Source organism: Leopardus geoffroyi, chromosome B4 (assembly GCF_018350155.1).
Source record: "Leopardus geoffroyi isolate Oge1 chromosome B4, O.geoffroyi_Oge1_pat1.0, whole genome shotgun sequence".
NCBI lineage: Eukaryota > Metazoa > Chordata > Mammalia > Carnivora > Felidae > Leopardus > Leopardus geoffroyi.
The window spans coordinates 105,243,400-105,256,485 of NC_059341.1; the positions used below are offsets into that span (position 1 = coordinate 105,243,400).

The window sequence follows — 13,086 nt, forward strand, 5'->3', positions numbered from 1 at the left end:
AAAACCAAAAAACTGGAATGAAGTCATCAGGAAGTGAATGTAAATAGACAAGAGAAGTGGTCCAAACCCAAGCCCTAGTATACTCCAAAAATAAGAGTCCTGGGAGACCAGCGAAGGAGAATGAGTAGGAACAAATCAGCAGAGTGAGGTGGGGGTGGGGGGGGGGGTGACTAAGAGAGGGATGTGTCCTGGAAGTCCAGTGGTGAGCACTGAAGCAGGTAGGCAAGAGTGATCATCTGTATCAAATGGTGCTGAAAGATCAATTAAAACAAGGACTGAGCACTGGCCACTGGATTCAGCAGATGGTTGGGAGAAAAGCCTGTTTTTTTTTTTTTTTTTTCTGACTACAGATTTATTCAACACAAAACAACCTCCTCCAACTTTGGTGAGGTGGCTGACCACATCTATGACCAAATCTACCTCTAAACTGGAATTCAGTTACTGAGACAGTCCCGGACTCAGCTTTCTTGTCGGCACCAGGGGACACAGTGCTTGGTCTATAGGTGTCTATCAGCTTCCCTTTGTGTGAGTCTCGCAGGTCACTCTCCAGAACTCTGGGCTGTGGCCTGCCAATCTCAGGACTTCTGCAGCGCAGAGTGGTAGACACAATCTCAGGGGGCAGGTAAAGGTAATCACAGATACTGGATACCCTCGTTGGTGAGCTAACAATAGAAATGTTTCCAGGCAAACTGTTCCTTTACACAGCCTCATGATTCGAGAGACTGCAGGACTTTCATGACGTGAAGACTGGGCACATTCTTGTCTGCCAGCTCAAGGTGTTTAGGCATGTGGACATCCTTCTTAGCCACCATCACTCCCTCCTTGAAAGGGAGTTCATAAATGGCAGTATGGTTCTTCCTGGGCATCAACATCTCGGCACCTGCTATGTCCTGGTCCAGAGTTGGAAAGGAAGGGGCATGCACAACATGCAAAAAGCCTCATCGATGTAAATTTAAAATGAAAGGGAGGAGAGGAATAGAAACCATGTGTTTATACAATACTTTTAAAGCACACTGCTGTACAAGGAACCAAAGAAATGAGACAGTAGCTGACAAGGAAAGGAGGGAAAGAAATAAGAACAAGCTGTGCTGAGGGAGACGGTCTAGCAGAAGGTGAAAGATTGTGATGTAGGCTCATCATAGGTGAAGAAGGTGAATTTCTGGAGAAATGTCCTTCAGTAGGTGAAAGGAGGTAGAACATATGAGAAAAGACACTGCCTTTAGAGAGAAGACAACACCATCTTTCATAACAGGTGGGAAGGCAGAGCATGTGGTTTCCCTTGCTGGTAAGTATAGTGGTGGGGGTTTGTGTAACTGCTCAGGAACTTAGGAAGCTGAGATATCAGCTGAGAGTCAGCTTAGGGGAGGGAGTAGTGAATGTTTGAAGAAGCGAGGAAATGGTATGAAACTGTCATGTAAAACTGTCATGTAAAAGAGAGAGAATAATAAAATATACCTATATTAAAGAACAAGCTTAGATATGCAAGCAAATCAGTTGATTTTAACTTCTTCAATTAAAAGCTTTGGCTGTGAATGGGCGGGTTGCTAGAAGCTAGAGTTTTTATAGCATGGCAGAAAGCAGTTTAGAATGCATGCTCTTTGGGGGAGGCAGTTCCACAGACTGAGAACAGAAGGGAGGAAAGGGATGAGTCACACAAGCCCAGTTCATTCTATCAAACTCATTTATTAAGGAAGCCATTTCTTCCTGGGGGCATACAAGTTACTCTAATGGGGCCAGAAGAATTACTCTAATGGGAGTCCAGCCACCTGGAGTGGAGGGGAATGTATTCCCCAGAATGTGACTCCCCTTTCTTCCATTCTCGTGTTCTCTTATTTTCACTACACTTTTTCTTGGACATCATGAAAATAAATACCATTTGACCAAGTTCTGTCCCAATCTATCTGCTAATTCCCATTTTCACTCTCTCTATACCCAACCAAGAATCCATGGTCCATCATATCTTTCATTCTCTTGCCAAAACCCTCACTCTATTTTCTTAATATACTTCTGTTTGACCCATTCAGTAAACAGTTGTATTAATCCACTCGTCCAGCTTCTCTGCTACAACGTAGGTTGATGTGTGTTGTTGGAGCACCTCAGATAATCAAAACACTGACAAATTCATAATCCTCAACCTCAGCAGTGCTCTCTGTACTGCCTGGCCCTTCATACCTTACATTCCTTTCACAGCAGGTCAATAATAAACATTTCTCTAGTCTGCTAAGGCCTCTCTTTGCTGTTTACTCACTCATTTGCGGCAGATTAATAGTTGATTGTTTTATACTAAAATTCCTTTTCTTACAATCTCACATCTATTTGCCCCTATCCTTATCTCTTCTTCTCTCATCTCAAAGTCTGAGACTGATACTTCCACTTGAATCTTGTCACAAGGAGAAAGGGAAGCTTCCAGGCAATTTTAACTCTGGGGATCTTCTTAGGCATCGTTAGCAATGGTTTGCACTTTTTCTGAAAGACAGTCTCTTTTGCGGGTTTTCCTTAATTGTCCCTGCAAAGCATCCACATATTCAATGGCTTCTCCAAACTTAGGTTGCTATAGACTATCTCCTAACATCACTTAAAATCCTAGATGGTTAGAGATATAGAACACACTAGTGATCATCTAGTGGAGTAGAATGTTCTGCACATTAGCATCCTCTATGGTGCTTTAAAAAATACCAATGGTTAGGCCTCAACGCTAGTGATTTTTTATGTAATTAGTTTAAGGATGTCAAAATGGTGTTTTTCTAAATCCCCCCAGATTTTTTTTTTCAATGTGCAAACAGGATTAAGGGATAGCTGATGTAGTGGAATTCTTTTTTTATAGTCAAACCGAACATAAGCAAGATAAAAATGTCCTGCTTTTCTTGGTGATACCATGAATCATTCTGAGCTAACTAGGACAGAGCTTCCCAGCCAGTGTGCTGCAAACAGATTACAGGTGTACTGAAACACCAGTCTCTAAGCTTCAGAGTGATTTGTCAAATCCTGGGACTTCCAGAGCTCCTGAGGTACTCAATACTAGGCATGAGCACCCTCCTCTGTCTACATTAGTATAATGGAAAACTTTATGATTTCCTCTTTATGCTACAATGTGAGCAAGATCGAGAAACACTGATCTGGTGTGTGCTTATCCTCAAGAGCCACTGGCTAATATTTCTTCTTTGAGAAGTCTATCTTTTCACCTTTTCTCCACTAAATTCCATTTTTGGGGCACCTCGGTGTCTCAGTCGGGTAAGCGTATGACTTTGGCTCAGGACACGATCTCACAGTTTGTGGGTTTGAGCCCTGCTTTGGGCTCTGTGCTGACAGCTCAGAGCCTGGAGCCTGCTTCGGATTCTCTCTCTCTTTCTCTCTCTCTGCCCCTCCCCTGCTCATACTCTGTCTCTCCAGCTCTCTCAAAAATAAATAAAACATTAAAAAAAACTTTTGTAATTCCATTTTTAATGTTTCCTCTCTCTTCTAAGCCCAGGTCATGTGACCAATTTTGTGTTATCAGTAATTTCTTCTGTCCAATAACTAAGTAAGGAATGAAAAGTTAAAACACCATGTAGAGGATGACCTCAACAAAACTTCATTTTAAATGAATGTGAGTATTAGTGAATTATTATAAGTTATTATTATGTCCTGGATCACAACCTCCTGGTTGGAAATGCAGACATCTAAATGACTATGGTCAAGTCACAATTTTTCAGCTTGTTGATTAGAAGGCCATGCAGATACAGAATCAAGAGTTTATTATATCATGATAAATTATGGGCATACATTAATTTCTTCAATTTATCTGCCTTGTACTTGACATTCACCACACATAAATAAATGAAAGGAACATAAATATTAACATTTCATAACAGAGACAGAAATTCTTATTATAAATGCATTGCTTTAATATCAAAAGGGCCATAATCAGTAACATGATTACGATGCCTTGGACAGCATTACACACTCTAGCATCCCCAGTCATACAAAATAAATATTAATGTGATTGAACTTATTAGATGCAAGGAATTGGATAATTCTTCAAACTTTGATTGTATTATTATTAAATCACCAACTCAGTACATGGGATCTAGCACCAAACAGATCCAAGTTCAAATCTCCATGCTTCTTTCTTGATGAATAAAGCTGACTTAGCTTCCCTGTGCATCAGGTTTCTTTGAAGTGGGGATTAAAATAGGTTTCAACTCATTGTAAAAACAGAGATAATGTATTTAAAAAAACTTACTGTCATTGTTACCCTCTCAGCACTCAGAATCCAAACCGACTTTCCAAATTTCTTTATTCAACCCAACAACAATTGTGTTTCATTTATCCCTTGCCCAATTGTTTTTGGTTGCCTGGAATTTTCTTTTTACTCATTTCAAGATCTAGTTTCAGTGCCCCCTCATCTATGAAGTCTTATCAGTCCAGAAACTTTTTACTGTCACACAATTAGTCCACACTTCAATTGTGGCCCTTACTAAAGTCTGCAAAAGGTGAGTTATTAGCATGTTGGTGTGCTTGTACACTCAACTGGGGGCTGTTGGAGAATGTGGATTGTTCTCCACACAGCAGCCTGTAAGATCTGTTAAATATGTGAATCAGGCCATTGAATTCTCTTACTCTCAACCTTCCAGAAGTTCCCTGTCATATTTCGAAGAAAATACAAAGTCCCTAAATACAATTCTGTCCTCAGTTCATGCCACCACACCCCTATGTACTGTCCACTGCCAGATGATCTCCTTGCAGTTCCCAAAATATAAGGTCAATTGATACAATGAAGATCTACTGAGTACCAGCTATGAGGTGGATTCTATTCTAGGCATTTAGCATATATTGGTAAACACAATAGACAGACACCCTTCTTTGTAGAGCTCTCACTGCAGTGGGAAGAAGTGCAGAAACCACCAATACAATAAGTAAATTAAATTGTATGTCAGAGGGGATAAGTGTAATGGAAAGAAGGAGAAGAGTGAAGATAAACAGGCACTAGAACAAGGGAAGAGGGATTAGTGAGCTGTGATTTCAAATTCCATATTGATGTTGCCTCCTTGGTATTTGCAACTGCGGCTCCTTTTGCCTGGCTCTCTCCCCAGCCCACCCAATAGTCAGATGGTTCCGTCCATCAGTTACTTAAGGGTACGCCTAAATGTCAGCACTTCTGTAAGTTCTATTCTGAACACGGTCTAAAAAGTATGTCCCCACTCTTTCCCTGCAACACTTTATTCCCTTTGTCAGCTTTATTTTCTCCATTGCACTATATGTGAAAAATGACATTTATTCATTTTATAAAGGAATGTATTTTTTGTTTTATTAACTGTTGCATTCATTCCCATAATGTTTGGCATAAAGTTAATAAATATTCATTGAGTAAATGAACGTAGGTAATAATTAGCTTCAACTAATCATTATTAAATATAAGAGGTAGGGCCAAGAAGACTAAAATTTAGTCAATAATCTATTATTTCTCAATAACTGGGAAGAGTTTTCATATTTTAAAGTTATGCTTCTGATGTCCATGGCACTTCTATTGAAAAAAATTTCCTGACAAACTTCTTTAAATTGGACCACTGATTCGTCAATTCAACAATTAAAAACTGAGTGCCTATAATGTTCTCAGCTTTGTACTAAGCACTGGGGATACAGCAATTCACTATATTGTGCACCTGAAACTAATATAACACTGTAAGTTATTTATATTAGAATTTAAAAATAAATAATAATAAAATTGTTTAAATGGAGATAATTATTTTTAAAGTAATCTTTAATAAAAACCCCTATACATATATTATAAAAATTAAAATCCAAAAATTGTGAATATAATCACACTGCTAATCTTTTTGAGTTAAATTACCATTCAGCAATGGTCACAGAAGCTTGATATTTTTGTATGCGTCTCCTCCCTGGATTCAGAGTAAAGCTAACTGTTTCTCCCTGGTGAAGGCCCAGGAGCACCTGAATTGGTAAATGTTCCTTCTATTCTTAGGAGCTTTGGTTCTGATGACAATGACACTTAGATTAAGGGTTAGTGAAACATAAAGGTTTATATGGTTCAAATTTGTCCTCTGGGTCCAAAATGATGCAGTACCAGATCTACTGAGTAGTTTTTATAATCTATAAGTTAAAATGTACCAACATTTATACTTTTATACCTAGACTATAACTAAAACCTAGAATGATATAAAGATATAAACAAATATCCAAACTTTAACGTGAGAGACAGCCAGTAAGACATAATCTGAGGCAGAGAATGACCAACTTTATGAACTATTATGTCTACTACTGATTTTAAATTATTTTCTGTTCGGTGATGTAATACCTTCATTATCTTAAAATTATCCATAAAAAGCTGTATTTGTTACAATTTAGGGAAAGAAGGTAATGGAAATGCCTCCATGCATGAGTCAAGTAGGTTCAAGGAGAGGACAGATTCTGGTAGTATCTAAGAGTATCTAAGGTCATTGGAATTGAGCCTGCAGCATAAATCAGAAGGAACAAGTTTGATGCAAATGGCAGGCAAATTTAAAATCCCTCCTTACATCTACAGAAATGTTAAGGGCACTTTAGGATTTATCATACCCAAGATAAGATAGATATATTATTTAGATATTAAAGGAAATGTCTTAACAAAATGTAAGGGCACCTTAACATCTATCACACCCATGATAAAGTATATTATTTACATATTTCAATATTAAAGGAAAGAACTTAAAGAAATGTCATTTATTTATTTAAAAATATATATTTGTGTGTATGTGTGTACATATATACAAATACATGTGTGTGTATATATATGTATATATACTTTATTTGTGTATATATGTATATACATATATATATGTGTGCTTTAGGAAATCAGTGTGTGTGTGTGTGTGTGTGTGTGTGCGCGCGTGTGTGTGTATACATACTTTCTATAAAGCTGTTTGAACTGTTGAGGATGCTACTGTGAACAAAACAGAAAAAACAGTCCTTTCCTCATGGAGCTTATCTCCCAGTGGAGTAAATAGGAGAACTGAATTTTTTAAAAGGTAATTAGAAAAGGCCCCCAGGAAAAAGTAACATTTGAAGAGAAACAGACTTGAGGTGAAGAATGAGCCATGGAGGTATCCAAAGGAAAAGGGTATTGGGTAAAGCAAAGAAGAAATACAAAGGTGCTAAGGTGGTAGCATGCTCAGGGTGTGAATAAAGAAAAGGGAGGGTGGTGTCCCAAGCTGGGTACATGAGCAAGGGAGCTTTAGATGATGAAATCACAATGAGAACAAGAAGCTATACTATGGTGGATGTTATAGGGCATTAACAGGGCATTGGCTTTTATTCTGAGTAAGACAGGAGGCAGGGTGGAAGGCTATGGAAGGCCTTGAGGGGAGGAGAGACATGATTAAATGGTTGACCAACGTTTTAAAAGAATCATTCTGGCTTCTGGGTTAAGAATAAAGTATAGACAATACCCAGTAGTGGGATTACTAGATCATAGGGTAATTCTATTTTTAAATTTTTTGAGGAAGTTCCACACTGTTTTACACAATTGCTGTACCAGTTTGCCTTCTCACCTATAGTGCATAAGGGTTCCTTCTTCTCCGCAGCTTTACCAACACTTGTTTCTTCTTGTGGATGTTTTTCTAGCCATTCTGACAGGTGTGAGATGATAACTCACTGTGGTTTTGATTTGCATTTTTCTGATGGGAAGTGATGTAGAGAACCTTTGCATTATTTACAGTAGCCAAGATATTGAAGCAACCCAGTGTCCACTGATAGATGAATGGATAAAGAAAATGTGATATATATGTTTGTATGTGGATATATATATGTATACACACACACACACACACACACACACACACAAATGGAGTATTACTCAACCATAAAAAAGAATGAAATCTTGCCACCTGCAACAACATGAGTGGATATAAAGAGTGTAGTACTACATGAAGTAAGTCAGTCAGAGAAAGACAAATACCATATGATTTCACTCATATGTGGAATTTAAGAAACAAACAAAGGAAAAGAAAGAGACCACCACAACCACCACCACCACCACCAACAACAACAACAAATTCTTAAATATAAAGAACTGGTGGTTGCCAGAGGGTCGGTGGGTGTGTACATGGGTTAAATAGATCAAGAGGATTAAGTGGTAATAACTGAGTAATGTACACAAGTGTTGAATCACTATATTGTAAAACTGAAACTTAACTATATTGGAATTTTAAAAATACATAAAAATTTAAAAACAGAAAAGAATGAGGCTTGGGGAGGGGAGGTTAGAGCAGTACAAGGGAAATGAACTAGGGCGCTATTCAGGTGAAAGCTAATGGTGGCTCAGACAAAGGTGGAAGTGGTAAAGGCAACTGAGACCTAGCTGGACTTTAAAACTATTTTGAAGGTAGATTTGGAAATAAGAGAAATAAGAAACCAGCATAACTCCAAGAATTCTACCTACATGAAGACTATGGTTGGATCAAGTTTGGAAGGAAGATCCACAACTCGATTTTCAACATGGACATCTATTAGACATTCACATGGAGATTTTACCTAGGTGGTTGGACACATGAGCTTGGGTTTCAGTGGAGAGTCTTAGCAAGAACAATAAATTTGGAAGTCTTCAGTGTGTAGACTTAGGGGAGTAAATACTGGAAAAAAAGAGAAGTCTAACTACTAAACCCTCCAGTGCCCCAATATTAAAAGAGTCCAGCAAAATGAAGAAGGGCCAGCAAAAGAAGCTAAAAGGAGGGGCCAGTAAGCAATACACTAGGATGCGGATGGTGTTTCACCAGTGGAGCATCCCACTCTTAGTCTCCTACCTGAAGCAAAAGGCTTCTACTTAGAGAAGGCAGCCTCTTTGGCCAAACCGATAACTTGGATAGCAAACCAGGTAGACTGAAAAAGGAAGTGGCATTTTCCTGGTCAACTAGATAATGTTCATGATGTTGATGTTCAGTCACATGATTATATTCCCATTCTGACTCTAATGGAGGGCCAGGAGGGGAATATAATAATGAACAACTTGTGCCTAAATTTGATACAGAGCTCAACGCCAGTACCTGAAATAATCTGGGAGTGCTAGATGTCAGCAGTAAGAGGCATAGTATAGATTCTTCGAGTAAAATGTTGATACAATCCAGTGATTGAGAATTTTCTTTTTTTCTAAATAGAATATATTTTATTTATTTTATTAAGTGTTTACTTTTAATCCCAGTATAATTAACATAGTGTCATATTAGTTTCAGGTGTCAAATATAGTAATTCATTCTATACATTCAATTCTATACATTATTCAGTGCTCATCAAAATAAGTGTACTCTTTAATCTCCCGATCACCTATTTCACCCATCCCACCTTCCACCTCTGCTCTGGTAACCATAAACAGAATGTATTTTAAGTGAAATTATATGTGGGAGCCCAAAATGTAAGCCACATAAAAGTGGAATTTCTTTGTTTGAGTCAGAATCAGAGTCCTGCTTGTTCACAGTCTTGCTGAAGCTAACCTCATTGAGGCATCCTGACATAGTCCTAGGGCCTTGTTAAACATGGCTTAAAAACACAAGCATAAATGTAAAAAAAAAAAAAAAAAACCTTAATCAGTTCAGAGGGGAAAATAATTGGCATTTGCAGCAGTCAGGAAAGGTTTGGGGGAAAAGGACCTCCATAAAATATGTCCAGGTTGTCAATGTATTGTTTTTCCTCCCTAGATTATGATGTGCAAAATCTCTAAAACTACTGATAGCATAAAGAGGATAACCAGGGCTATCTATCAATCATTTTAAATAAATTGTAATTTAAAGAAAGGGAGAAAGTTAATAGTGTAGAAGAAAATTAAACTTGATGTAAATAAGAATACACACATTTAGTGAGGTTTATCCACTTCAGGAACACATTGAATCTAAAATAAGGGAATAAAAAGATGCATTTAAAAGTTTAAAACAGGGGTGCCTGGGTGGCTCATTTGGTCAAGCGTCTGACTCTTGATTTCAACTCAGTTCATGGTTCCTGAGACTGAGCACACCCCTCCCCTCCATGTCCACCCCCTCCCACCATAGGGCTCTAATCTGGGAGGGCAGAACCTGCTTGGGATTCTCTCTCCCCATGTCTTTGTCCCTCCCTCACCCCCAAAGTAAATAAACTTAAAAAAAAGTTAAAAAAAAGAGAAACAACATAGTGACTATGCTCTTCCACAGCCACCAAGACAGAAGTTGCAATAAAGAGGAGGCATGATAATGAACTCACAGTTGCAATATTAATCTATTTTAATCAAATGAGAGATAAGCCTTTCTGCCAGCACTAAGTGGAAGTGTGAATAGGAAAGCAATCTTGTGGGGTCCCTCAAGAGGAATACTCCAGCTTATTTAGAGATGTGAGATATTCAGGAGATATTCCAAACAGTGAAAACAGAGATGCTCAAAATGTACAGCATTAATTTAAAAGAGTAGATGAAAAGGAATAAGTGTCATGAGAAATATAAACTGGTATTTATAAATGCTCATTAAAATAATGAGTATCTTAGGCAATTTTAATGACCTAAAATGATATGCCATTAACTTCATCCATCTACTATACAGAATTGGAACATTAATTTTCTGTCTAAGGCCAACAATGTTTACAAATGTGAGCAGTTAAGTGATCTGCAAAGATGTCAGAGTAACTAACATTTGCAATGTAAGACTCCCACTACAATCTGTTTTCAGATTGCATATACAGTATATCCACAATTGCATCCTATGGGTATGTGGGTACAGTTTCTAAAACCAGGCATTCAAAAGAAGAACAAATGTCCTAATGATTCAGATATGCATCTGGACCTTTTCTTTATACGAATTTGATACCAAAAACCAAACTAACTCATTTTTTCCTTCTACTAGAATTATGTAAATTATGTAACGGCAGGGAATTTTGTTTTGGTCATTGTTATAACCTCATTGCTTAGAAGAGTGCCTCACAAAGTCACAACTCAATGAATATTAGTTGATAGAATGAATGCCAGAAACATACACAAGATATAGTGACACCACCATTCCCTGGAAGTCAGTAAAAAGGTTCACTTTATTTTTTTTTAATTTTTTTTAACATTTATTCATTTTTGAAAGGCAGAGAGAGACAGGGCGAGAATGGGGGAAGGACAGAGAGAGAGGAAGACACAGAAACAGAAGCAGTCTCTAGGCTCCAAGCTATCAGCACAGAGCCTGACACAGGGTTCAAACTCACAGACCGTGAGATCATGACCTGTGCTGAAGTTGGCCACTTAACCAACTGAGCCACCCAGGCACCCCAAAAAGGTTCACTTTAAAGAAGCTACTTTGAATAGTAGAATTATAGACTTGCATAGATAGGAGGCCCTAAAATGTATATTCACTTTTTACTACCAAATTATAGACAATACACTCCATTTTTGGTGAATATAGAAACATAACAACATTTGGTAATTAAAACAAACTGCAGGAGACAGGAACTGATTTTTCTAATTGTCCCTATTCTGATAATCATCAGAAGTAATTAGGGAAAGAGGAAAGCCTTAAAACATGGTTAGGTGGCATTAGATTTTTTTACTCAGATAAGAAGTAGGCCAAAGCAGGTTAAATCAAAACAAAACAAAAGAATAGAAGAAAAACAAACAAACAAACAAACAAAAAAAAACCAAAAAACCAACCATAGGTGGTTAAAATTCAGTTTGCAGGTCGCCCAAAAGAGAAATAAATATTTAACTTTGAATTCTTAAAAAGCCTCTATGTGTGTGTGTGTGTGTGTGTGTGTGCATTTGTGCGTGTGTGTATAAAATAGAACAAAGGAAAATCTTGCATCCTAAATAACTCCGTTTATCATAGTTGCAACCAATCCTTGTGTGAATTACTATGCTGTAATTATTCATTCAATATAATATATAAATGTTCATATAATAATTATCCATTCTTATATTCAAACAGTGGTATAATTTCTCCTTCTCAGATAGTCCCAGACCCTGCTGTCTATAGTTTTATTAGAAGGCTTACAACCCTATCTCTTACAGTAGAATTATTTGTATATTCATTTCCTTCAATTCACTGTCAGTTCTCTTAAAGACCATGGATAATGGCTTATTAACCTTTAGTACTAAGTTACTGATGGTTAGATCATAAAATGTGACAGAAAAATCTGTATTTTTTCTTGCTTTATCTATAAATTGATTCTGTAAGTCTTATGAGATTAAAGACTGTACTCACAACTTTATCTTCTATGCTAAGAAGTTACTAAAACAATATTTACTGAATGGTTAATTAGAAAAATTCATAATTGGAATAATTATGGTTTTGAAGAACCACAGACATGACACAAGTATACATGGCAATTAACAGAATTTATACAAAGATACCAAAAAATTAAAATTTAAGTTAGATAAATCAGGACACCAGGAAATCTTTTGTGGAAATGGAAATTATTATGTGTTAGCTAAAGATATCATGTTTTTGAGTTTGGAGTCTATTTTGAATAGAGAAGTGTTAACCACATCATTTTCCACCTAAGATGTGATGAAAGTAAGACTGTGACATTGGGGTTAAAAAAGGCAAATTTTACTTAGTACTCTTTTATCTCCTGTAAACAAGGCAGTTACATTTGGGCATTACTCAAATAGTTGCATAAAAAGAAAACACACCACAAAAAACAATGTTCACTATGTTCGTGATCAGAACATTATGCCACCAAACCTTTATAGTGAGTCACTTGTCATATTTTATACTAATTAGTTTGCAATAATAGATCTTTGGCAAGGGAAAACATTCCTTGTGAAATGGTGACTAGGAAGGAACAGGTGCAACAGAAGAGACAGGTGGTTTGGAAAATGGATCTTCATATGTATAAGCACTAAACATCAAAACACAGTCTTCCTAGGGTAGTTGATAATCATATGACAATCATAATCAAACTGGCAAATCTAGAGAAATATAGAGTAGATACATGCTCATTATATATTCTGTTTCTTAATTATTAATTTGTTAGGTTCAGAGCCAGGACAAATCGTATAATTTATACACTGCTTTAGCACTTGTCCCAGGTCGCAGGGTTATATATAACATCTATGATAAGGGTGATGACAAAATACCTTAAGGAATTTCCTCTCCACATTTTACCCCAGACAGCAAC

General features: G+C 37.1%; 1 protein-coding gene and 1 pseudogene across 16 annotated transcripts in view; both read right to left on the reverse strand.

The window, feature by feature from the left end:
* Positions 1–13,086, reverse strand: part of PPFIA2 (PTPRF interacting protein alpha 2) — a 477,637-nt gene that overhangs the window by 331,153 nt on the left and 133,398 nt on the right. The window lies entirely within an intron of this gene.
* LOC123590827 lies at positions 323–3,276 on the reverse strand (annotated as a pseudogene).